This window comes from Carcharhinus amblyrhynchos, unplaced genomic scaffold, assembly GCF_965287045.1.
Source record: "Carcharhinus amblyrhynchos unplaced genomic scaffold, sCarAmb.v2.hapA chromosome_162, whole genome shotgun sequence".
Taxonomy (NCBI): domain Eukaryota; kingdom Metazoa; phylum Chordata; class Chondrichthyes; order Carcharhiniformes; family Carcharhinidae; genus Carcharhinus; species Carcharhinus amblyrhynchos.
This window is the reverse complement of record NW_027649902.1, coordinates 287,067-314,545: the sequence shown is the minus strand read 5'-3', so window position 1 is coordinate 314,545 and position 27,479 is coordinate 287,067. Positions and strand designations below refer to the sequence as shown.

Sequence of the window (27,479 nt, the reverse complement as noted above, 5' to 3'; positions counted from 1 at the left end):
GAGGGGGTCAGTATTGTCATGGTGACAGCACCTGCGCTGACTGGGAGTCGCCGCGCATGCCTCACATCGGGCCCCGCCCCTGCTCCTGAGTGAGGTTGAGTTGAACCTACGGCTGCGCAGTTCGCCTTGTCCCGCCCCCTCAGCCCTGATGGACAGCAGGTTGGGCCAATGGCGCGGCAGGCTGCCTCCGAACAGCCAATGTGGTTGTGCTGAGGGTGTGTCACTGTTGTTACGGCGACAGCCGCGAGCACTTCCAGTCGCCTGCAGTGAATGGGAGGCGCCGCGCATGCCTCGCTTGTGGCTCCGCCCCCTCCCCTTGAGTGACGCTGATTTGAACCTACGGCTGCGCAGTTCGCCTGTCCCGCCCCCCTACAACGCTGATTGACAGTGGTTTAGACCAATGGCCTGGCACGCTGCATCCGAGCGGCCAATGTGGTTGTGTTGAGGGCGTCACTATTTTTACGTCGACAGCCACGAGCCTTTTCAACCGCCTGCAGTGAATGGGAGGTGCCACGCATGCCTCGCTTGGGGCCCCGCCCCCTCCCCCTGAGTGATGTTGAATTGAACCTACGGCTGCGCAGTCTGCCTGTCCCGCCCTCTCCCCGCCGATTGACAGCAGTCCTGACCAATGGCCCGGCACGCTGCCTCCGGCCGGCCAATGGAGTTGTGTTGAGGGGGCGTGTCTGCGTGCACGCGGACAGTGTCGGCTGGGCTCGGAGGGAGCGGCGGCGGAGGTAAGCGGGGTAGCGGGGTTACCGGGGTAACCGGGGCTGGAGGGCCCGGGACTGGGCATGCCGCGGCCGCTCTGGATGTCCAGTCTGGGGAGGGGGGAGGGGAGAGAGTGTCAGCCCGGGCGGGGTGGGTGGGCTTCGCACCCAGCGGCAGCCGGGAGCCGGCATTCACTGCCTGGGCACCGCCAGCAAAACTTCCCCGGGAGTCACTCAGGCTGCAAGTGCAGCAGTCCCGGAGTGCACCCGGTGCAAAGCAGCTCCCCATGCAATCCGGAGCTAATCCCAGTGCAATCGTGATCTGATCCCAGTGCAATCCTGATCTGATCCCAGTGCAATCCTGATCTGATCCCAATGCAATCCTGTTCTGATCCCAATGCAATCCTGATCTGATCCCAATGCAACCTTGATCTGATCCCAATGCAATCCTGATCTGATCCCAATGCAACCTTGATCTGATCCCAATGCAATCCTGATCTGATCCCAAAGCAACCCAGATCTGATTCCCCATGTGGCCATGATCTGGTCTCAGTGCAACCCTGATCTGATGCCAGTGCAGTCCAGATCTGATTCTGGGGCTGCCCTGATCTTATTCCGGTGCAAAACAGATCTGATCCCAATCCAGATCTGATCCCGGTGCAGTCCGCATTTGATCCTGGTGCAGTCCACATTTCATCTCGGTGCAGTCCGGATCTCATCCCGTTGCAGTCCGGATCTGATCCCAGTGCAGTCCGGATATGATCCCCGCGCAATCCAGAGCAACTCCTCATGCAGTCCTGATCTGCTGCTGGTGCAATCCAGATGTGATCCTGATGTAATGGAGATGTGATCCTGGTGCAATCTGGATCTGATGCAATCCAGACCTGATCTTCGTGCAGTCTGGATCTGATCCCGATGCAGTCTGGATCTGATCCCAGTGAAATCTGGATCTGACCCCAGTGCAGTCCGGATCTGATCCTGGTGCAAACCGGATCTGATCCCAATGCAACCTGGATCTGACGTAACAATAGTGCCATCCGGAACTGATACTGTTCAAACTGGATCTGATCCCGATGCAAACCAGAGCAGCTCTTCATGCATTCCTGAACTGCTTCTGATGCAATCCAGATGTGACCCTAATGTAATCGACATGCGATCCAGATGTAATCCAGATCTGACCCCGATGCAATCCGGATCTGATCCCAGTGCAATCCGGATCTGATCCCAGTGCAATCCTGATCTGCTCCTGGTGCAATCCAGGTGCGATCCTAATGTAATCCAGATGTGATCCTGATGTAATCCTGATGTGATCCCGGTGCAACCCAGATCTGATGCCAGTGCAATCGGGACCTGATCCCAGTGTTGGAGCCGAGATGGTTTGTCCCTGGTCCCAGCTCAGTCTTGATGTGGCACGGTGGCTCAGTAGTTAGCAGGAAGTGTAGACAGAGTCAGTGGATGGGAGGCTGGTTTGTGTGATGGGACTGGGCTACGTTCATGACCCTTTTGTAGTTCCTTGAGGTCTTGGGCAGAGCAGGAGCCCGTACCAAGCTGCGATACATCCGGAAAGGATGCTTTCTATGGGGCATCTGTAAAAGTTGGTGAGAGTCGTGGCGGACATGCCAAATTTCCTTAGTCTCCTGAGAAAGTAGAGGCGTTGGTGGGGCTTTCTTAACTATAGTATTGGCATGAGGGGACCAGGACAGGTTGTTGGTGATCTGGACACCTAAAAAAACTTGAAGCTCTTGACCATTTATACTTTGTCCCCTTGGATGTAGACAGAGACATGTCTTTCACTACGCTTTCTGTATTTGATGACTATCTCCTTCGTTCTACTGACACTGAGGGAGAGATTATTATCATGGCATCACTTCATTAGTGGTTAGCACTGCTGCCTCAAAACACCAGCGACCTGGGTTCAATTCTGGCCTCGGGTGACTATCTATGTGGAATCTGCATGCTGTTCCCCGTGTCTGCGTGGGGTTCCCCTGGGTGCTCTGGTTTCCACCCACAGTCTGAAAGATGTGCTTGTTAGGTCTACTGCCCATCCTAAACCAGCTGGTTCCTGCTGGTTCAGGTTAATCCTGGTAATTTGCCCCTGGCCTTCGTCTTAGTACAGACCTGTTGCTGTTCAAATTGAAAACCTTAATGCTAATCTGGCTCATTTCTGATCTATCAACAGTAATGATTGATATAATTTATTTATTATTGTCACATCTATTGAGATACAGTGAAAAGTATAGTTTCTTGTGAAGATCCACAGACAAAGATGTGCAGGTTAGGTGGATTGGCCATGCTAAATTGCCCCTTAATGTCCAAAGATGTGTGGGTTAAGTGGACTGGCCATGCTAAATTGCTCCTTACTGTCCAAAGATGTATCGGTTAGGTGGATTGGCCATGGCAAATTGCCTCTTAGTGTCCAAAGATGTGTGGGCTAGGTGGATTGGCCAGGCTAAATTGCCCCTTACTGTCCAAAGATGTGCAGGTTCGGTGGATTGGCCATGCTAAATTGCTCCTTAGTGTCCAAAGATGTGTGTGTTAGGTGGATTGGTCATGCTAAATTGCCCCTTAGTGTCCAAAAATGCGCAGATTAGATGGATTGGTCATGCTAAATTGCCCCTTAGTGTCCAAAGATGTGCAGGTTAGGTGGATTGGCCATGCTAAATTGCCCCTTAGTGAGCAAAGATGTGTGGGTTAGGTGGATTGGCCATGCTAAATTGCCTCTTAGTGTCCAAAGATGTGTGGGCTAGGTGGATTGGCCATGCTAAATTGCCCCTTAGTGTCCAAAGATGTGTAGGTTAGGTGGATTGGCCATGCTAAATTGCCCCTTAGTGTCCAAACATGTGCAGGTTAGATGGATTGACCATGCTAAATTGCCCCTTAGTGTCAGGTGGATTAGCTGGGGTAAATACGTGGGGTTACATGGCGAGGGTCTGGGCGGCCTTGTTGTCGGCTCGATGGGCCGAATGGCCTCCTTCTGCACTGTAGGGATCCTATGAATCGATCCCTTTCCTATGCAGTGGCTCCCCAGTGTTGGAGATACGGTGGCATCATCAGCAAACTTGAAAATGGAGTTTGTGTGGAATTTGGCCCTCGAAGTTGTATGTGTGTCAGGCTTGAAGTGCGTGTGCGAGGGGGCTGCAAATTTTCCAAATTAAATTATCAGCCTTGCTGGCTGACATCAGGCTGCATGTGTGCCATTTAATTGGCAGGCCTGCAATTTTCTCCAATTAAATCCAAACCAGTGTCGTCAGCCTTGGCCGCAGACTCCCTTCACACACACCACTAATTCTACCTCCCTCCCTGGCCACAGTCTGAGGCCGAATCAGATGGCACGTAGCCGTACTCTCCTCGCTGACCCCGAGTTGCGTTTCCGACTCCATCTGCTCTCCGCCGCAGCACCCTGGTGAATCTGCTCTGCACCCCCCCCCCCCCCACCCACCACCCCCCCCTTCCAGTGCAATCACATCCTGCCTATAATGTGGCGAACACAGAAAGAAGTCTCACCACACCGGGTTGAAGTCCAACCAGTACATAAGAAATAGGAGCAGGAGTAGGGCCATCTAGCCCTTCGAGCCTGCCACGCCATTCAATAAGATCATGGCTGATCTGAAGTGGATCAGTTCCACTTTCCCGCTTTCTCCCCTGTCTATCAGAAACCTATCTACCCGTGACTTAAATATATTCAGCGAGGCAGCCTCCACCACTTCAACGGGCAGAGAATTCCAGAGATTCACCACCCTTTGAGTGAAGAAGTTCCTCCTCAACTCCGATCTAAACTGCACCCCCCCTTATCTTGAGGCTGTGCCCTCTAGTCCTGCTATGCTTTCTAAGCGGGAAGAATCTCTCAACCTCTACCCTATCCATCCCCTTCATTATCTTATACGTCTCTATAAGATCCCCCCGCTTCATCCTTCTAAACTCCAACGAGTACAGACCCAGTCTATTTAGTCTCTCTTCATAGTCCAACCCCCTCATCTCCGGTATCAGCCTGGTGAACCTCCTCTGCACTCCCTCCAAGGCCAAAATACCCTTGCGCAAGTGCGGCGACCAAAACCGCACACAGTGCTCCAGCTGTAATCCCGCAAGGCTGTTCCTTCGTCAAGTGTGTGTGGAAGGTTCCACTGTCTACCGAATAAACCCGTTGGACTTTAACCTGGTGTTGTGAGGCTTCTCACTGTGTTTACCCCAGTTCAGCGCCAACTCTGCAACAATCGCACACTTCTGCCGTCCCCCACCTCAAGGTTGTTACCGAAACCCTCACCCGCGCTGTGTGACAAACGCGTGGCTTTGCTAACCATCCTCCATATTTTAGACTCACCCCAAAATAGCCTCGCCGACTCCAAAACCACAACACGTCCGCCTGGCATTCCCTTTCTCTCACACCACAAATTTAATATTAGAATCTGTCTTCAAAACCCTGTCTGCCGCAGCACCTCCCTTGTCTCTGTCAATCTCTCCCGCGCTACAACTCTCCCTGAAGTCTCCGTGCTTCTAAAGCTCGTGCATCCCCCTCCCCCTCACCTGCAACCCGCCTCCCTTCCCACCTGTGGAAGCCATACCCGCGTGTCGTAGAATCATAGAACCGTACAGCGCGTAGAACGTTACAGCCCAGTGCAGGCCCGCAGTGCAGAAGAGTTCCTTCGGGAAAAAAGGCAGTTAAGAAACACCTAACCTAACACCTAACACCGGGGCGGCGCGGTAGCACAGTGGGTTAGCACTGCTGCTTCACAGCTCCAGGGTCCTGGGTTCGATTCCTGGCCTCGGGTCACTGCCTGCGTGGAGTTTGCACATTCTCCTCGTGTCTGCGTGGGTTTCCTCTGGGTGCTCCGGTTTCCTCCCACAGTCCAAAGATGTGCAGGTTAGGTTGATTGGCCGTGCGAAGAAATTGCCCCTTAGTGTCCAGGGATGTGTAGGTTAGAGGGATTGGTGGGTATAATGTGTAGGGATATGGAGGTAGGTCCTGGGTGGGATTGTGTTCGGTGCAGACTCGATGGGCTGAAGGGCCTCTTTCCGCACTGTAGCGTTCTATGTTCTAACCCCACTTGCCAGCACTTGGCTCGTAGCCTTGAATCTTCTGGCTTGCCAAGGGTATGAGGCTCCCAGGTAGCGCAGCCCAGACCCTCCCCACCCTCTGGGTAAAAAAAACTTATCCTCACATCTCCCCTCCTGCCCCTCACCTACATCCCCTCGTGACCCACCCATCAACGAAGGGGAACAGCTGCTTCTTATCCGCTCTCTTCTTGCTCCTACAATCTTGTACCCCTCGATCAGGTCGCCCCCTCAGTCTTCTCGGCTCCAGCAAAAGCAACCCAAGCCTACGCGACCTCGCTTCATAATTTAACTGTTCCATCCCAGGCAGCGTCCTGGCGAATCTCCCCTGCAACCCCCTTCCAGTGCAATCACATCCTGCCTATAATGTGGCGAACACTCAGAAGTCATAAGAACCTAAGAAATAGGAGCAGGAGTAGGGCCATCTAGCCCCTCGAGCCTGCCCTGCCATTCAATAAGATCATGGCTGATCTGATAGTGGATCAGCTCCACTTTCCCGCTTTCTCCCCTGTCTATCAGAAGCCTATCTACCCGTGACTTCAATATATTTAGCGAGGCAGCCTCCACCACTTCAACGGGCAGAGAATTCCAGAGATTCACCACCCTTTGAGTAAAGAAGTTCCTCCTCAACTCTGATCTAACCTCCCCCCCGCCTTATCTTGAGGCTGTGCCCTCTAGTCCTGCTGTCCTTTCTAAGCGGGAAGAATCTCTCTACCTCTACCCTATTCACCACACCAGGTTAAAGTCCAACCGGTTTATTTGATAGTAATCCCACAAGCTTTCGGGAACGCTGTTCCTTTGTCAGGCATGTGGAAGGTTCTGGCGTTCGGCCTCTGATCTCCGGGTAAGCGTTCTCCAAGGTGGCCTTCACCTCAGCGCAGAGCACAGACTGATAACCAAGTTCCGCACACACGAGGACAGCCCCACCCGGGACCTTGGGTTCACGTCGCACTATCTGTAACCCCCGTGACTTGCCTGAACTTGCAACATCTCACTCACTGTCCTGTCTGGAGACAATACACGTCCCTAACCTATGCCATCTCCCCTCACATTGTCTGCATCTTTAAGCAGGTTAGCTGTAAAGACTCGCATTCTAATCAGTATTCTGTAAAGTGCGTGTGTGCCTTTATATGCCCTTCTCCGATCAGAATCCTCCACTCCTGACAAAGGAACAGCGTTTCCAAAAACTTGTAGTGTTTACTAGCAAATAAACTGGTTGGACTTTAACCTGGTGTCGTGAGACTTCTTACTGGGTTCACCCCAGTCCAACGCTGGCATCTCTACATTACAGTGTGGCGGCAGAACTCTGCCCTCCTCTGCTCCAACGGAAACAAGCCAGCCTCTCTTCACAACTTAAATTTATATAGATGATCTGGAGGAGGGAACCGAGTGTAGGGTGTCGAAATTTGCTGATGACACCAAGATTGGAGGAAAGGCAAATTGTGCGGAGGGTGTGGAGAGTCTACAGAAGGATCTAGATAGGCTGGGCGAATGGGCCAGGAAATGGCAAATGGAATTTAATGTTGGCAAGTGCGAGGTGGTCCACTTTGGTAGGAAGAATGGTAGGAAGGATTATCACTTACGTGGCGAAAAACTGCAGCAGGCGACGGCGCAGAGGGACCTCGGGGTCCTTGTGCATGAGTCGCAAAAACCCAGCTTGCAGGTGCAGCAGGTGGTCAGGAAGGCGAATGGGATGCTGGCCTTCATCGCGAGGGGGATTGAATATAAAAGTAGGGAGGTCTTGCTGCAGCTGTATAGGGCGTTGGTGAGGCCGCAGCTGGAGTACTGTGTGCAGTTTTGGGCGCCGTACTTACGCAAGGATATTTTGGCCTTGGAGGGAGTGCAGAGGAGGTTTACTAGGCTGATTCCGGAGTTGAGGGGGTTGAGCTATGAGGAGAGGCTGAATAAACTAGGCTTGTACTCGTTAGAGTTTAGAAGAATGAGGGGAGATCTCATTGAGACGTATAAGATGATGAATGGGATGGATAGGATAGAGGTGGAGAGACTTTTCCTGCTCAGAAAGGATAATAGGACTAGGGGGCACAGCCTCAAGATAAAGGGGGGGCGGTTTAGAACGGAGTTGAGGAGGAACTTCTTCACTCAAAGGGTGGTGAATCTCTGGAATTCTCTGCCCGTTGAAGTGGTGGAGGCTGCCTCGCTAAATATTTTTAAGATCCGGGTTGATGGGTTTTTGATAAGAGAGAGGATTAAGGGTTATGGGGAGAGGGCGGGAATGTGGAACTGAGCCACGACAGATCAGCCATGATCTTATTGAATGGCGGGGCAGGCTCGAAGGGCTAGATGGCCTACTCCTGCTCCTATTTCTTATGTTCTTATGTTCTTAAATGCTCCAACGCAGGCAGTGTCGTGTGTCGGTGCAGACCCCGACTGGCTTGTTCTGCGTGCTACGATTCTCTGACCTGCCTGTCTGAGAAGCAGTGCCAAGGGAACCCAGCGAATGCCTGGGTGTCCCCAGAGGGATGGATTGTGTGGGTGTGAACGTGTGTAAGGTGACCCCAGGCACTCATATTCCCAGTGCTCACACAAGCAGCATGAAGCAGAATTTGAGACGGAGATTGAGCGAGGTACTTGTTTGGATTAAAACTCTTCTCCTTTAAAAATCCAAAAGCGTTTTTGCTTTGTTGGGTTTAGGGAGCAGGGTGGCGAAGAGAGAGAGAGAGAGAAGTCCTGTGTAATCCCGTGACAATGAATTATTGAGAGCCCAGCACTTAAAAGTTGAATGTGTTTTAGATTTAATCTCCAGTTTGCCTGGTACAGATTAATACAGCGGCTAGCTCAGAAGAGAGAGAGAGAGAGAGCAGTGAACATTGTTGGCACTGTGTACCTTCAGGGAATGTATTAAATGCTTTAACCTTGCTGGAATTGGTGACAAGAGGGTGTGATCTGGTGTATCTACCCATTGGTGTGGGCAGGTGCTGTACCACAGCCTGAAATCTTAGGTTTGTAGAATTGCAAGAGGGGGCCATTTGGCCCGTTGAGCCTGCACTGACCACAATCCCACCCAGGCTCAACCCCCATAACCCCACACATGACCCTGCTAATTCCCCTGACTCTAAGGAGTGATTTGGCACTGCCATTCCACCTAACCTGCACATCTTTGGACACTAAGGGGTAACTTATTATGGCCAATCCACTTAATCTTCAAATCTTTGGACACTAAGGGGCAATTTAGCACGGCCAATCCACCTAACCTGCACATCTTTGGACACTAGGGGGCAATTTAGCATGGCCAATCCACCTAACCTGCACGTCTTTGGACACTAAGCGGCAATTTAGCATGGCCAATCCACCTAACCTGCACATCTTTGGACACTAAGGGGCAATTTAGCATGGCCAATCCGCCTAGCTTGCGCATCTTTGGACATTAAGGGCAATTTAGCATGGCCAATCCACCTAACCCTCACATCTTTGGACACTAGGGGGCAATTTGGCATGGCCAATCCATCTAACTGTCACATCTTTGGACACTAAGGGGCAATTTGGCATGGCCAATCCATCTAACTGTCACATCTTTGGACACTAAGGGGCAATTTGGCATGGCCAATCCACCTAACCTGCGCATCTTTGGACACTAAGGGACAATTTAGCATGGCCAATCCACCTAACCTGTGCATCTTTGCACAGTGGGAAGAAACCGGAGCACTTGGAGGAAACCCACACAGACACGGGGAGTATGTGCAAACTGCGCACAGACAGTGAACTGAGACCTGGGTCCCTGGCGCTGTGCGGCAGCAGTGCCAACCACCGTGCCATCCCTAATCTTGCCGGATTTTTGTGTCTTATGTTTAAGGACACCCATGTCGCATTCTGCAGCCTGTATTCAATGGATATTTAATTTTTTTTTAATTCTTCTCCCAGTTTTCTGCATGATATTCCAGCCGCTAAATTTGTTTTCCCACTCACTTAATCACACCATGTCCCTTTTCCGACGCAGTGGGTGGGATTTTCCGGCTATGCTCACCCCAAGACCGGAACATCCCGCTCGAGGTGAACAGACCTTTGCATGTTCCGTGTCCCACCCTGCTACGATTCCCAAGAACGGGAAAAAAGATGTGCAGGAATCACGGGTAGGCCAGACCGGGGTAAGGACGGCAGATTTCCTTCCCGAAAGGGAACCAGATGGGTTTTTCCGACAATGGGCCATCAGTAGATTCTTAATTCCAGATTTTTTTTATATACTGAATTCAGATTCCACCGTCTGCCGTGGCGGGATTCGAACCCGGGCCCTCCCCAGAACATTAGCAGAGGTGGCTGTGAGGAGAGGTTGAATAGATTCGGATTGTTTTCATTGGGGGCTTGGGTTGGGGGCGGGGGGAACCCGATAGAGGGTCTACAAAATGATGAGAGGCCTAGACAGGGTGGATAGTCCGAGGCTTTTCCCCCCAGGGTGGAAGTGTCAATTACACGGGGGGGCACAGGTTCAAGGGGGAACGTTGAAGGGAGATGTGCGGGGTGGGGGGGGGGGGGTGGTGTAGTTTTTTTTCCCTAAGGAGTGGGTTTTTCCCACTGGGTCATCAGTAGATTCTAAATTCCAATTTTTTTTTATTGAATTCAAATTCCACCATCTGCTGTGGTGGGATTCGAACCCGGGTCCCCCAGATCATTAGCTGAGTTTCTGGATTAATAGTCCAGAGATAATACCACAAGGCCATCACCTCCCCGTGTCAATATTTGTTTCATTTCTACCATTTGAAGTTGATAATTCTATTCATATATAAATGATTAAGCATTTCCTATAAACCCATGAAATATTCAGCGTGTATTAAATGTGTTTAATCTTATTCATGGGGTTATGTTTAGTGAACAAACCCAATTTCAAACTCGCAGCCCACTGAGATGAAGGAGTGTCACTCATTCGCCTTACTCACTAGCCTAGGTTGCCCCTTGCTGTCCCACAAGGACAAGGTGCAGCGGACGCATGGGGAACTCCACTAGCTGGACATTGCCCTCCGAACCACTCACCATGCCGGATGGGAAATATCTCAGCCTTTCCTTCACCCTGGCTGGGGTCGAAATCCTCGAGCTCCCTCCCTATCAGCACTGCGGGTTTACCTACACCACACGGGGCTGCAGCGGGTTCAAGGTGGCGACTCACCCACCATCTGTGGGTGGCACGGTGGGTTAGCACTGCTGCCTTGCAGCGCCAGGGACCCGGGTTTGATTCCCAGCTTGGGTCACTGTCTGTGTGGAATCTGCACGTTCTCCCTGTTTCTGTGTGGGGTTTCCTTCAGGTGCTCTGTTTTCCTCTCACAGTCCAAAGATGTGCAGGTTAGGTGGATTGGCCATGCTAAATTGCCTCTTAATGTCCAAAGATGTGCAGGTTGGATGGATTGCCATGCTAAATTGCCCCTTAGTGTTCAAAGATGTGCAGGTTAGATGGATTGGCCATGCTAAATTGCCCCTTAGTGTCCAAAGATGTGCAGGTTAGGTGGATTGGCCATGCTAAATTGCCCCTTAGTGGCCAAAGATGTGCTGGTTAGTTGGATTGGCCATGCTAAATTGCCCCTTAATGTCCAAAGATGTGCAGATTAGGTGGATTGGCTATTCTAAATTGCCCCTTAGTGTCCAAAGATGTGCAGGTTAGGTGGATTGGCCATGCTAAATTGTCCCTTAGTGTCCAAAAATGTGCAGATTAGGTGGATTGGCTATTCTAAATTGCCCCTTAGTGTCCAAAGATGTGCAGGTTAGGTGGATTGGCCATGCTAAATTGTCCCTTAGTATCCAAAGATGCGCAGGTTAGGTGGATTGGCCATGCTAAATTGTCCCTTAGTGTCCAAAAATGTGCAGATTAGGTGGAATTGGCCATGCTAAATTCTTCCTCAGTGTACCTCACTCTCAGAAGGATGTGGAAGCGTTAGAGCGAGTGCAGAGGAGATTTACCAGGATGCTGCCTGGTTTGGAGGGTAGGTCTTATGAGGAAAGGTTGAGGGAGCTGGGGCTTTTCTCTTTAGAGTGGAGGAGGATGAGAGGCGACTTAATAGAGGTTTATAAGATGATGAGGGGGATCAATAGAGTGGACGTTCAGAGACTATTTCCTCGGGTGGATGTAGCTGTTACTAGGGTGCATAACTATAAAGGTTCTTGGTGGGAGATATAGGAGGGATGTCCGAGGTAGACTCTTCACTCAGAGAGTGGTTGGGGTGTGGAATACACTGCTGCCATGATAGTGGAGTCAGACACTTTAGGAACTTTCAAACGGTTATTGGATAGGCACATGGAGCACACCAGAATGATAGGGGGTGAGATAGCTTGATCTTGATTTCGGACATAGCTCAGCACCACATCGAGGGCTGAAGGGCCTGTACGGTGCTGTACAGTTCTCTGTTCTACCTGAACAGGCACCGGAGTGTGGCGGCTAGGGGATTTTCACAGTAATGTCATTGTAGTGTTAATGTAAGCCGAGCTGTGACAACAATAAATAAACTTTAAAACCTTCTCAAGCAGGAATTAAGGGTGGGCAACAGATGCAGGCCTAGCCAGCGAGGCCTTGTGTCGTGAACAGATATATTCAAAAAAAAAAATTCTTCCCCACCTAATGTCAGCGATTCTGGCTGCAAAACAGTCAGTTCTTTCATTCAAGTCATTAATATGGATTGTAAACAGTTGAGTGAGGTCCCAGCAGTGATCTCTTTGGCACTCCAGTAGTTTCAGTTTATAGAAAACGAACCACAACCTCACAACAGGCCGTTCCATTACAATCCACAGCCAATGGAGTACTTTTGAATTCAGTTTGAATGTTGGACATTGTGGGGGGGGGAGCTGATCTCTGTGTCCCAAGTTCCCAGAATCAGCAGTGTGATAATGGCTCGCGCTGCTGCCTCACAGCGCCAGGGAACCGGGCTTGATTCCGGACTCGGGTGACTGTCTGTGTGTTGAGTCTGCACATCCTCCCCGTGCCTGCTTGGGTTTCCTCCAGGTGCGCCAGTTTCCTGCCACAGCCCAAAGATGTACAACTTGGGTGCATTGGCCATTGTAAATTGTCCCTCAGTGTCCAAAGATGTGCAGGTTAGGTGGATTGGCCATGCTAAATTGCCCCTTGGTATCCAAAGGTGTGCAGGTGAGGTGGATTGGCCATGCTAAATTGCCCCTTGGTATCCAAAGGTGTGCAGGTGAGGTGGATTGGCTCTGGTAAATGTCTGGTGTTACAGGAATAGGGTGGAGGACAGGCCTGGGTAACGTACTCTATCAGAAAGTTGGTGCAGACTCAATAGGCTGAATGGTCTCCTTCTGCACTGTAGGGATTTTATGGTTCTATGATTCAATATTTCTGTAATGGATGATCTGGCCATTTCTGCATTGCTGTTTGTGGGAGCTTGCTGTGCACAATTTGAGTGGTGCGTTCCCTACGTTGCAATAGTGAAGAGACGTCATGAAATACTTCATTGGCGTGCCCTGAGAGTGATGAGGTGCTATAGAAATGCACTATTTTTCTTCTGTGTATGATTTGATTTGATCAGGTTTATTATTGTCACATGTACTGGGATACAGTGAAAAGTATTGTTTCTTGTGCGCTATACAGACAAAGCATACCGTTCATAGAGAAGGAAAGGAGAGGGTGCAGAATGTCGTGTTACAGTCATAGCTAGGGTGTAGAGAAAGATCAGCTTAATATTTGATTTGATTTATTATTGTCACGTGTATTGGGATACAGTGAAAAGTATTGTTTCTTGTGTGCTATACAGACAAAGCATACCGTTCATGGAGAAGGAAAGGAGATGGTGCAGAATGTAGTGTTACAGTCAGAGCGAGGGCGCTGGTCAATGCTGGGACCTCTGTTATGTGATATGTATAAATGATTTGGAAGAAAATGTAGGTGGTCTGATTAGTAAATTTACAGATGATACAAAACTTGGGGGAGTAGAGGTTAGTGAGGAGGATTGTCAGAGGATACAGCAGGATAGAAATCGACTGGAGACCTGGGCCGAAAGATGGCAGGTGAAATTTAACCTGGACAAATGTCTGGGTTAAAGGGCGGCACGGTAGCACAGTGGGTTAGCACTGCTGCTTCACAGTTCCTGGGTTCGATTCCCCGCTAAAGTCTCTGTGGAGTTTGCACCTTCTCCCCGTTGTCTGCGTAAGTTTCCTCCGGGTGCTCCAGTTTCCTCCCACACTCCACAGATGTGCGGGTTAGGTCGATTGGCCACACTAAAAAATTGCCCCTTAGTGTCCCGAGATGCGTAGGTTAGAGGGATTAGCAGGGAAACGTGTAGGGATTTGGAACCTGGGTGGGATTGCGTGGAGTTTGCACATTCTCCCCGTGTCTGCGTGGGTTTCCTCCGGGAGCTCCGGTTTCCTCCCACACTCCAAAGATGTGCGGGTTAGGTTGATTGGCCATGCTAAAAAATTGCCCCTTAGTACCCTGAGATGTGTAGGTTAGAGGGATTAGCGGGTAAATATGTAGGGATGGGGGGGTAGGGTTTGGGTGGGATTGTGGTCAGTGTAGACTCAATGGGCCCAGTGGCCTCTTTCTGCACTGTAGGGTTCTATGAAATGTGAAATTTGGAAGGCCCACTGCAGAACTAAAGTGTACAGTAAATGGTAGGGCCCTGAGAAATATTAGTGTACACAGGGGTCTAGGTGTGCAGATCCAGAGTCCCCTGAAGGTGGCAACTCAGGTGGGCAGGGTGGTCAAGAAAGTGGATGCCATGCTGGCCTTCGTTGGTCGGGCGTTGAGTATCGGAATTGGAAAATCTTTGCAGCTTTATAAGTTCTTTGTAGTAGAATGACTCAATTCTGTGATGTGTTCTGCAGGAAGTGCAGATGGTTGTGAAAGGCAAACTCATCAATCCAGGGTCAGGATCCTCTCTGTAACTGTTGTCTCCAGAGTTACAGAAACTGCTGACTGCTCTGGTTCCACATTTACAACTGGGATCCTTGTAACCAGTCCTGCTGAATTCAAATCTACTGCAGGATTCATCCTTTGATCCCCTTTATCCAGCTTCGCTCTCTTCCTCAGATGGTCTATGTATTTCTTGACAGCCTTGTACCTCTACAACATAGGAGACGGATCCTGTTCTTTCCATAATCTTTGCAGCCATCCATGTCAGTCCTGCTGCAAAGTTTTTGACCAGGATGAAATCCTCAACTTAGAATAATGTCTTTTGTTCTTGAGTAATGGTCTTTTTTCTGGGAGGCTCGCTTAGCCTTCGCCCTCCCTGCCAAATCTGGTAAGCGGCATTCCATTAGTAACTCAGCTGGCGTGACCCCTGTGGTCTCATTTGGTGTGGTATTGTATGACATCAAATACTGGCTATGCATGGAAGTAGAGGCCTATTAGCTTGTTTCTTCATTGATGATTTGAACGATTGTAGAGTGCATTCTGCTAACCCACTCGAGGCTGGGTGGTGAGGGGCTGACCTAACATGGCGAATACCATTTGATTTGGTGGCGAAAAACTGCAGCAGGCGACGGTGCAGAGGGACCTGGGCGTCCTTGTGCATAAGTCGCAAAAACCCAGTCTGCAGGTGCAGCAGGTGGTCAGGAAGGCTAATGGGATGCTGGCCTTCATAGCGAGGGGGATTGAATATAAAAGTAGGGAGGTCTTGCTGCGGCTGTATAGGGCATTGGTGAGGCCGCAGCTGGAGTACTGTGTGCAGTTTTGGTTGCCGTACTTACGCAAGGATATTTTGGCCTTGGAGGGAGTGCAGAGGAAGTTCACTAGGCTGATACCGGAGTTGAGGGGGTTGAGCTATGAGGAGAGGCTGAATAAACTAGGCTTGTACTCGTTAGAGTTTAGAAGAATGAGGGGAGATCTCATTGAGACGTATAAGATGATGAATGGGATGGATAGGATAGAGGTGGAGAGACTCTTCCCGCTCAGAAAGGACAGTAGGACTAGGGGGCACAGCCTCAAGATAAAGGGGGGGCGGTTTAGAACAGAGTTGAGGAGGAACTTCTTCACTCAAAGGGTGGTGAATCTCTGGAATTCTCTGCCCGTTGAAGTGGTGGAGGCTGCCTCGCTGAATATATTTAAGTCACGGGTAGATAGGTTTCTGATAGACTTAAGGGGAGAAAGCGGGAAAGTGGAACTGATCCACTTCAGATCAGCCATGATCTTATTGAATGGCGGGGCAGGCTCGAGGGGCTGGATGGCCCTACTCCTGCTCCTGTTTCTTATGTTCTTATGTTTGAAGCGACGGGAATGTAACCTGGAAACTCTGGTGTTTTGTGCATTGCTGCTGGCTTGTCCTGGTGCTGAAATTAGTGTATCCAGACAGATGAATGACATCTCTGCTCATCATCTTGCCTTCGAACAGCCCCTGATCAATTTTGGCCTTTAGTACAGCGCAGTCCCTCTATAACACAACCAAGAACACTGCCTATGTTCCCCAGGGTGCTAAAAGCTGTGGTGTTTGATGCACATGAGTTGATTGTGCAAGAGATTCTTGGGCGAGGCAAACGGCACTGTGGGGAGGAGGACAGTGGGGGGAGTGTTCCCGTGATTGTCATGGGTGGAAAAGCTCGGAACGGGTTCATGAAAAATTCCGAATAAAATTAACAGCTGAGTGAACATTATCTTTTTTATTTATTCGTTCCCTGGTCACGGGTGTGGCTGGCTGGGCCAGCATTTATTGCCCATCCCTAGTTGCCCTTGGAGGGCAGTTGAGAGTCAACCACATTGGCTGTGTGGGTCTGGAGTCACATGTAGGCCAGAACGGGGTAAGGACGGCAGATTTCCTTCCCTAAAGGGAACCAGATAGGCTAGAGGGATTAGTGGGTATAGTATGTAGGGATACGGGGGTAGGGCCAGGCTGGGATTGTGTTCAGTGCAGACTCGATGGGCCGAAGGGCCTCTTTCTGCACTGTAGGGTTCTATGATTTCTAGATGGGTTTTTCCGACAATGGGTCATCAGTTGATTCTTAATTCCAGATATTTTTTATTGAATTCAAATTCCAACATGGCGGGATTCGAACCTGGGTCCCCCAGAACATGCGCTGAGTTTCTGGATTAACAGTCTAACGATAATACCACAAGGCCATCGCCTCCTCCTCCTCCTATATCCCCACCACTTCAGTGGTAGGGAAACTACTGGAGAAAATTCTGAAGGAGAGCATCTGTCTCCACTTGGGGAGGCAAGGCTTGATCAGGGATAGTCAGCATGGCTTCGTCAGAGAATGGTCATAGCAAAGAGACTTTTTGAGGAGGTGACCAGATGTGTAGACGAGGGTGGTGCAGTCTTTGTAGTTTATGTAGATTCCTGCAAAGCCTTTGACAAGGTCCCACATGGGAGACTTGTAAAACAAAGGTAAATTCAGGTGGGTCACAGGGGAGTTTGATAAACTGGATTCAAAATTGGCACAGTTGTAGGAGACAACAAAAAACACAGGCGGCACGGTAGCATAGCGGGTTAGCACTGCTGCTTCACAGCTCCAGGGTCCTGGGTTCGATTCCCGGCTCAGGTCACAGGAAGTGTGGAGTTTGCACATTCTCCTCGTGTCTGCGTGGGTTTCCACCAGGTACTCCGGTTTCCTCCCACAGTCCAAAGATGTGCGGGTTAGGTTGATTGGCCATGCTAAGAAATTGTCCCTTTGTGTCCAGGTTAGAGGGATCAGTGGGTATAATATGTAGGGATATGGGGGTAGGGTCTGGCTGGGATTGTGTTCGGTGCAGACTCGATGGGCCGAAGGGCCTCTTTTTGCCCTGTAGCGTTCTATGGTCTATAACAACAAAGAACAATACAGCACAGGAACAGGCCCGTCGGCCATCCAAGCCTGTACCGACCATGTGTTCCTAACTAGACCATCTGTTTGTATCCTTCCATTCCCAGTCTGTTCACGTAGCTACCTAGGTAAGTCTTAAATGATCCCAGCGTGTCTGCCTCAACCACCTTGCTTGGCAGCGCATTCCAGGCCCCCATCACCCTCGGTGTAAAGTACGTCCCCTGTGTATCTGTATTGAACCTTGCCCCCCCCCTTACCTTGAACTTGTGACCCCCTTGTGCTTGTCATTTCCGACCTGGGGAGATAAAGCTTCCACCTGTTCACCCTATCGATGCCCTTCATAATCTTCTAAACCTCTGTCAGGTGGCCCCTCAACCTCCGTCTTTCCAGGGAGAACAACCCTAGTTTACTCAATCTCGCCTCATAGCTAACACCCTCCATACCAGGCAACATCCTGGTAAACCTTCTCTGCTCTCTCTCCAAAGCCTCCACATCCTTCTGGTAGTGCGGCAACCAGAACTGGAGTAAGAAGTCTCACACCAGGTTAAAGTCCAACCGGTTTATTTATAGAACATAGAACATTACAGCGCAGAACAGGCCCTTCGGCCCACGATGTTGCGCCGACCAATTAAGAAAAAAGCAATGATCCTCTAACCTAAACCAATCCCTTTCCATCCATAAACCTATCCACGGACCTCTTAAACGCCCCCAAACTAGGCGCATCTACAACTGCAGCAGGCAGGGCATTCCAATCCCTCACCACCCTCTGGGTAAAGAACCTACCTCTGACATCCGTCCTATAACTACCACCCCTTAATTTAAAGCTATGTCCCCTCGTGCTAGCTTTCTCCATCCGAGGAGAATGGCTATCACTATCCACCCTATCTAAACCTCTAATCATCTTGTATGTTTCAATAAGGTCCCCTCTTAGCCGCCTTCTTTCCAACGAAAACAACCCCAAATCCCTCAGTCTCTCCTCATAGGACCTTCCCTCCATACCAGGCAACATCCTGGTAAACCTCCTCTGCACCCTCTCCAATGCCTCCACATCCTTCCTATAATGCGGGGACCAGAACTGTACACAATACTCCAAGTGCGGCCGCACCAGAGTTTTGTACAGTTGCAACATGACGTTGCGGCTCCTAAATTCAATCCCCCTACCAATAAACGCCAAGACACCGTATGCCTTCCTAACAACCTTATCGACTTGATTCCCAACTTTCAGGGATCTATGTACACGTACACCTAGATCCCTCTGCTCATCCACACTATTCAGAGTCCTCCCATTAGCCCTATACTCTACACATCTGTTATTCCTGCCAAAGTGAATTACCTCACACTTTTCCGCATTAAACTCCATCTGCCACCTCTCGGCCCAGCTCTGCAACTTGTCCAAGTCTCTCTGTAAACTATGATACCCCTCTTCACTATCTACCACACCTCCGACTTTGGTGTCATAATCTTGTGTCATTTGATAGTAAACGCCACAAGCTTTCAGAAACGCTGTTCCTTCGTCACGCATGTGGAAGGTTCTGATCAGAGAAGGGTATATAAAGGCACACACAGTTTACAGAATACAGATTAGAATGCGAGTCTTTACAGCTAACCTGCTATTCAAGTCTTAAGGTGCAGACAGTGTGAGTGGAGATAGCATTGAGCATAGGTTAAAGAGATGTGTATGGTCTCCACAGTGAGTGAGATGTTGCAAACCCAGGCAAGTCACGGGGGTTACCGATAGTGCGACGTGAACCCAAGATCCCGGTTGAGGCCGTCCTCATGTGTGCGGAACTTGGCTATCAGTCTCTGCTCGGCGACTCTGCGCTGTTGTGAAGGCCGCCTTGGAGAACGCCTACCTGAAGATCAGAGGCCGAATACCAGAACCTTCCACACACCTGACGAAGGAACAACGCTTCCGAAAGCTTGTGGGTTTACTATCAAAGAAATCGGTTGGATTTTAACCGGTGTTGTGAGACTTCTTACTGTGTTTAAGAACATAAGAAATAGGAGCAGGAGTAGGGCCATCTAGCCCTTCGAGCCTGCCCCGCCATTCAATAAGATCATGGCTGATATGAAGTGGATCAGTTCCACTTTCCCGCTTTCTCCCCTGTCTATCAGAAACCTATCTACCCGTGACTTAAATATATTCAGCGAGGCAGCCTCCACCACTTCAACGGGCAGAGAATTCCAGAGATTCACCACCCTTTGAGTGAAGAAGTTCCTCTTCAACTCCGATCTAAACTGTCCCCCCCTTGAGGCTGTGCCCTCTAGTCCTGCTGTCCTTTCTAAGCGGGAAGAACCTCTCTACCTCAACCCTATCCATCCCCTTCATTATCTTATACGTCTCTATAAGATCCCCCCACCCCCCCATCCTTCTAAACTCCCACGAGTACAGACCCAGTCTATTCAGTCTCTCTTCATAGTCCAACCCCCTCATCTCCGATATCAGCCTAGTGAACCTCCTCTGCCCAGTTTACCCCAGTCCGACGCCGGCATCTCCACATGGTGACCAGAACTGGAGACAGGGGGCGACGACACACGCCCGCTTTTGTGACTGGAAGCCAGTGTCCAGTGGCACGCCACAGATGGGGGCCCCCTGATCTTCATTATGAACATAAATGACATTGACGGCTACGTGAGGGGTTGGGATTAGTGAGTCTGCGGATGACACAAAGCTTGGTCGGCTGGTTACCAGTGAGGCGGAACGTCTAGACGGGATAATCAAATACGCAGACAGAATTTAACCCTGAAAAGCGTGAGGTGATGCACTTTGGACAGAGTAATTTGACATGGAATTATTCAGTGAACAGTAGGAGACTGGGAAGCTCTGAGGAAGAACTGGATCTTGGTGTGTTTGTCCACTGATCTCTGAAGGCGGAAAGGCAGGTTAGTAGAGTGGTGAAAAAGGCATATGGCACGCTTGCGTTTATCAGTTGAGATAGAGATTACAAAAGAGGGAAGTCATGTTGGGAGTTGCGTAGAACTTTGGTGAGGCCACAGCTGGAGTACTGTGTGCAGTTCTGGTCACCACATTATAGGAAGGATGTGATTGCACTGGCGGGGGTGCAGCGGAGATTCACCAGGATGCTGCCTGGGATGGAACATTTAAGATATGAAGAGAAGTTGGGGTGTTTTCTCTGGAGCAGAGAAGACTGAGGGGCGACCTGATCGAGGTTGGGTGGCACGGAGGCACAGTGGGTTAGCACTGCCGCTTCACAGTGCCAGGGTCCTGGGTTCGATTCCCGGCCTCGGGTCACCGTCTGTTCGCACATTCTCCTCGTGTCTGCGTGGGTTTCCTCCGGGTGCTCCGGTTTCCTCCCACAGGCCAAAGATGTGCGGGTTAGGTTGATTGGCTGTGCTACGATATTGCCCCTTAGTGTCCAGGGATGTGTAGGTTAGAACATAGAACACTACAGCACAAACAGGCCCTTCGGCCCACAAGTTGCGCCGATCACATCCATACCTACCAAGCCATAGAACTATCTGTACAGTAGAGGGTATAATATGTAGGGATGTGGGGGTAGGGCCTGGGTGGGATTGTGTTCGGTGCAGACTCGATGGGCCGAAGGGCCTCTTTCTGCACTGTAGGGTTCTATGTTCTACGAGGTGTACAAGATTATGAGGGGCATGGACAGGGTGGATAAGGAACAGCTGTTCCCCTTATTTGAAGGGTCAGTCACGAGGTGAGGTAGCTTTAAGGTGAGGGGTAGGAAGTTTAGGAGGGATGTGAGGAAAAATATTCTTACTCAGAGGGTAGTGAGGGTCTGGAGTGCGCTGCCTGGAAGGGTGGTGGAGGCTGGATGCCTCACATCCTTTAAAAAGTATCTGGATGAGCACTTGGCGCATTATCGGTCAGAACATTGAATACAGGAGTTGGGACGTCTTGTTGAAGTTGTACAAGACATTGGTAAGGCCACACTTGGAATACTGTGTGCAGTTCTGGTCATCCTATTATAGAAAGGATATTATTAAACTAGAAAGAGTGCAGAAAAGATCTACTAGGATGCTACCAGGACTTGATGGTTTGAGTTGTAAGGAGAGGCTGGATAGACTAGGACTTTTTCCCCTGGAGCGTAGGAGGCTGAGGAGTGATCGCAAAGGGGTCTATAAAATAATGAGGGGCGTAGATAGTCAATATCTTTCCCCAAAGGTAGGGGAATCTAAAACCGAGAATATAGGTTTAAGGGGAGAGATACGAAAGGGTCCAGAGGGTCAATTTTTTCACACAGAAGGTGGTGAGTGTCTGGAACGAGGTGCCAGAGGTAGTAGTAGAGGCGGGTACAATTTTGTCTTTTAAAAAGCATTTAGGCAGTTACATGGGTATGATGAGGGATATGGGCCAAACACGGGCAATTGGGATTAGCTTAGTGGTTAATAAAAAAGGACGGCATGGACAAGTTGGGCTGAAGGGCCTGTTTCCATGCTCTAAACCTCTATGACTCTATAACATTCAGGGTTATGGGCCAAGTGCTGGCAGATGGGATTAGGTGGGAGTTCGGGTGTTTCTAATGGGTCAGTGTGGACTCGATGGGCTGAAGGGCCTCTTCTGTGATCTTGTGGGACTGTGGGATTTCGGAAGGGTGTTTTTTTTAATGTTGTTGAGGACTTGTGTCGATGGGACTGCTACGTTCTCCGTCAGTGGTTGGGTGAACTTTGAGAGGGACACTTGCTTGTAGATGTTTGGAGTTTCAAGATGTGCTTGGGCAGGGATACCGCTGCAAGTGTTTTGGTCTCAACGCCCCTGAAATTATCCTGATGGCTCCCCAGGGATGGTTATCTACCGTGCCTGTGTGTTGTCTCCTGAGCCAGGTTGAGTCTGTGCACTCTGCTGGTGGATACACCAGAGTGGGTGAAGCATCGTGTCACGGTATGTTGGCCACGCTGCCCACGCCGTACCCGCCAGTTTCCGTACGAGACTCTCTCCCGTGTTGACCTCAGCTCCGATGTGTTGCCGGTGGGTCAATATCTGGTCAAGAGTGATGCCAAGGTTGGCTCGTGGGAGAGCGGTTGAACCAACCTTGACATCATCATGTTGTGGTTTTTGAGTTGTTCAACCCGAAGACTGAATCGCCAGTCTTGGCAATGTTTTATGGAGTAGGTTTCCAGAGATGTTCCTTAGTTGCTATCAGTGAACTTTATGGAGCATAGAGTCACAGAGCTGTTCAGCATGGTAACAGATCCAACGTGTGCAATTTAGCATGGCCAATCCATCTAACCTACACATCTTTGGACACTAAGGGGCATTTTTACCAATAAGCTAATCTCAATTGCCCGTGTTTGGCCCCTATCCCTTGATACCCATCTTACCCATGCAACTGTCTAACTGTCTTTTTAAAAGACAAAATTGTACCCATCTCTACTGCTATTTTTTGACAGCTCGTTCCAGACACTCACCACCCTCAGTGTGAAATAAATTGCCCCTCTGGACCCTTTTGTATCTCTCCCCTCTCACCTTAAACCTATGCCCTCTAGTTTTAGACTCCCCCTGCCTTTGGGAAAAGATCATAGAACCCCTACAGTGCAGAAAGAGGCCCTTCGGCCCATCGAGTCTGCACCGAACACAATCCCACCCAGGCCCTACCCCCATATCCTTACATATCATACCCACTAATCCCTCTAACCTGCACATCCCTAGACACTAAGGGGCAATTTCTTAGCATGGTCAGTCAACCTAACCCGCACATCTTTGGACTGTGGGAGGAAACCGGAGCACCTGGAGGAAACCCACGCAGACACGAGGAGAATGTGCAAACTCCACACTTGCGGTGACCCGAGGCCGGGAATCGAACCCAGGACCCTGGAGCTGTGAAGCAGCAGTGCTAACCCACTGTGCTGCCTGATATTGACTATCTAGCTGTTCTGTGCCACCTCATTATTTTATAGACCTCTATAAGATCACCCCTCTATGCTCCAGGGAAAAAAGTCCCAGTCTATCCAGCCTCTCCTTATAACTCAATCCATCAAGTCCCGGTAGCATCCTAGTAAATCTTTTCTGCATCTTTTCTAGTTTAATAATATCCAGTCTCAGATAATTATTTTAATTTAACCACTAGAAGTTGCTGAAGTGCAGATATTACCCCTTCTCACATGCACTTTAACAGATTATACTTCTCTTTGGTTGAGAGTTAGTTTTTAGAGCCAGGGAATCAATCGCCCCCTTCAGAACACTTAACTGAGATTTTCCACAGACTCACCATGGATTACCGTTTAATAAATTTAGACATTGTCATTGCTGGAGTTCAGGCTTTCACATTTCCATTCCTCTTTCTTTCTGCACTCTCTCCTTTCCTTCTCTATGAACGGTATGCTTCGTTTGTATAAGCGTGCCAAGAAACGATACTTTTCACCGAACCAGCACTTTTGGACTGTGGGAGGAAACCGGAGCACCTAGAGGAAACCCACGCAGACACGGGGAGAACGTGCAGACTCCACACAGACAGTGACCCCAGCCAGGGATCGAACCCGGGCCTCTGGCGCTGTGAGGCAGCCGTGCTAACCACTATCCCACCATATCGCCCGTAGAATCCTGCGGTGCAGAAGGAGGCCATTTGGTCCATTGAGTCTGCACCCACCACAATCCTACCCAGGCCCTATCCTCATAACCCCATGCATTTACCCGAGCTTAGTCCCCCTTACACCAAGTGACAATTTACTGTGGCCAATCCACCTAACCTGCACATCTTTGGACACTGAAGGGCAATTTAGCATGGCCAATCCACCTAACCCGCACATCTTTGGACACTAAGGGGCAATTTAGCGTGGCCAATCCACCTAACCTACACATCTTTGGACACTAAGGGGCAATTTAGCATGGCTAATCCACCTAACCTGCACATCTTTGGACACTAAGGGGCAATTTAGCGTGGCCAATCCACCTAACCTACACATCTTTGGACACTAAGGGGCAATTTAGCGTGGCCAATCCACCTAACCTACACATCTTTGGACACTGAAGGGCAATTTAGCATGGCCAATCCACCTAACCTACACATCTTTGGACACTGAAGGGGAATTTAGCATGGCCAATCCACCTAACCCGCACATCTTTGGAAACTAAGGGGCAATTTAGCATGGCCAATCCACCTAACCCGCACATCTTTGAACACTAAGGGGCAATTTAGCATGGCCAATCCACCTAACCCGCACATCTTTGAACACTAAGAGGCAATTTAGCATGGCCAATCCACCTAACCTACACATCTTTGGACACTAAGAGGCAATCTAGCATGGCCAATCCACCTAACCTACACATCTTTGGACACTAAGAGGCAATCTAGCATGGCCAATCCACCTAACCTGCACATCTTTCGGACTGTGGGAGGAAAGCGGAGCATCCAGAGGAAACCCACACAGACATGGGGGTAAAGTGCAGATTTCACACACACAGTGACCTAAGGTTGGGAATCGAACCTGGGTCCCTGGCGCTGTGAGGCAGCGCTACTAAACCACTGTGCCACAGTGCTGCCCGTAGAATCCCACAGAGTAGAAGGAGGCCGCTCGGCCCATTGAGTCTGCGCCGACCACAATCCCACCCAGGCCCTATCCCCGTAACCCCATGCATTTACCCCAGCTGGTGCCCCTGACCCTAAGGGGCAATTTTAGCACGGCCAATCCACCTAACCCGCACGTCTTTGGACTGTGGGAGGAAACCGGAGCACCCAGAGGAAACCCACGCAGACACGAGGAGAAGGTGCCAACTCCACACGGACAGTGACCCGAGGCCGGGAATCGAACTCGGGTTCCTGGCGCTGTGAGGCAGCCAGTGCTAACCACCGTGCCTCCCATGTGACAATAATAAATCAGATCAAACCAAGGGATAAAAAGCTATTGTCGGCACGCAGTGACGATGAGCTTGGTAGATTGTCAACAGCACTCACTTTTGGGCAGAATGGCCTCTAGTCTGTGCTGGAACAATTCAGTGATTGTCTGCGCGGTTTAATAAAGCGACAAGACAGCAGAGTTTCCAAAGCCCCTCGAAGGCGGCGAAACCAATATTAATGAACTGCCGTCCTTTATTTTTGGCCTCTGAGCTTTGCTTAGTCCTTGGGAAAAGATGTTGTTCGTGGGTGCCAGGTTGCTGGGAGACCACAATTACAGAACTCCCAGAGAGGGAGACCATTCAGCCCGTCATGTTCATATTGTCCCCGCGAATGAGCATTTTGCCCAGTGTCATCCCTTTGTCTTCTCCCTGATTTTTAAATACGCGTCCAATTTCCCTCCCCCTCGCTTGACGCTGCGTCGACACGCAGACTTCCAAATCTCCACTGATCTGTGTCGGCACTCCATTGGGGATGAAGTTTTTTCCCCCCTTTTACTGCTGTTTGTCTAATTTCAGTCTCATGCTGAATCGTAGGATTCTGATAGTGCAGAAGGAGGCTATTCGGCCCATCGAGTGTGCACTGACTCTTTGAGAGACTGTCCCACTGTGACCCTCTCCTTTGCCCTATCCCTGTAGTTCCACGGTTAATTCACATCTTTGGACACTAAGGGGCAATTTAGCACGGTCAATCTACCTAACCTGCACATCTTTGGATACAAAGGGGCAATTTAGCACGGCCAATCCACCTAACCTAAATATCTTTGGACACTAATTGACAATTTAGCATGGCCAATCCACCTAACCTACACATCTTTGGACACTGAGGGGCAATTTAGCATGGCCAATCCACCTAACCTACACATCTTTGGACACTAAGAGGCAATTTAGCATGGCCAATCCACCCTAACCTACACATCTTTGGACACTGAGGGGCAATTTAGCATGGCCATTCCACCTAACCTGCACATCTTTGGACACTGAGGGGCAATTTAGCATGGCCAATCCACCTAACCTACACATCTTTGGATACTAAGGGGCAATTTAGCATGGCCAATCCACCTAACCTACACATCTTTGGACACTAAGGGGCAATTTAGCATGGCCAATCCACCTAACCTACACATCTTTGGATACTAAGGGGCAATTTAGCATGGCCAATCTACCTAACCTAAATATCTTTGACACTAATGACAATTTAACATGGCCAATCCACCTAACCCACACATCTTTGGACTGTGGGAGGAAACTGGAATACCCGGAGGAGACCCACAACCCTGCAATAACTGCGTTAAATTCCATCTGGCCACACGGTTCTGCCCGCGTCACCAGCCTATGTCCTCCTAAAGTGTGTGACTCTCCTCCTCCTCCTCCTCCTTCCTTGCTTGGCCACCTTTTGCCAACTGGCCTTGTCAGGCGTTGCCTACTTTGGAACTCCATACCCGAGTCCGGGTCACTGTTGGGCGCCCAAAATGAACGAGTGACCCTGGGAACCCTCCACAGCAAGATCAGTCTATAAAACAACAACACTCACACACGATCCTCTGCTTAACATCCCTCAGGCAATTTCAAAACCCACTCCGTCACTGCCCCCTTTAATCCAGTAGGCCTCAAACGCGTTAGCGAGTTTATTGTTCTGCTGGACTGTGAACTTTGAGGCTTTGTTGATGAAACAGTAAGCTGATAGAAGCGAGGAGGGGGTTGGGGAGGACGAGGGGGGAGAGGGGGAGGTGCAGAGTTACTCATTCACAGTTGGGTAGACTTGAGGAGTTTGATTATTGTAAGGTCTGAGACCTTTATTTCCAAGAGATACGCAGGCGAACTTGATTGTGTGAGTGTAAGTGAGACCTTTTAGACCTCTCTGAGTGTAAAAGTTAGCAAACGACCTTAAATAGAGTCTAACTTGTACATGCTGCCCTTATATTATTTTTAAACCTCTAAGTTAATCCCAGTTGCCCGCATTTGGCCCATATCCCTCTATACCCATCGTACCCATGTAACTATCTAAATGCTTTTTAAAAGATAAAATTGTACCCACCTCCTCTTCTGGCAGCTTGTTCCAGACACTCACCACCCTCTGTGTGAAAAAATTGCCCCTCTGGACCCTTTTGTATCTCTCCCCTCTCACCTTAAACCTACGCCCTCTAGTTTTAGACTCCCCTACCTTTGGGAAAAGATGTTTTAGGGCGGCACGGTAGCACAGCAGGTTAGCACTGCTGCTTCACAGC

The 27,479-nt window shown here is 49.9% G+C and overlaps 1 protein-coding gene across 1 annotated transcript in view; it reads left to right on the top strand.

The window, feature by feature from the left end:
• Positions 1-690: 690 nt before the first annotated feature.
• LOC145338752 (pyruvate carboxylase, mitochondrial-like) overlaps positions 691-27,479 on the top strand; it is a 247,177-nt gene continuing 220,388 nt past the window's right edge. The window contains exon 1 of the mRNA XM_080183141.1: positions 691-734. The gene's annotated coding sequence lies outside the window, so the exon portion shown is untranslated. The remainder of the gene's footprint in view (positions 735-27,479) is intronic.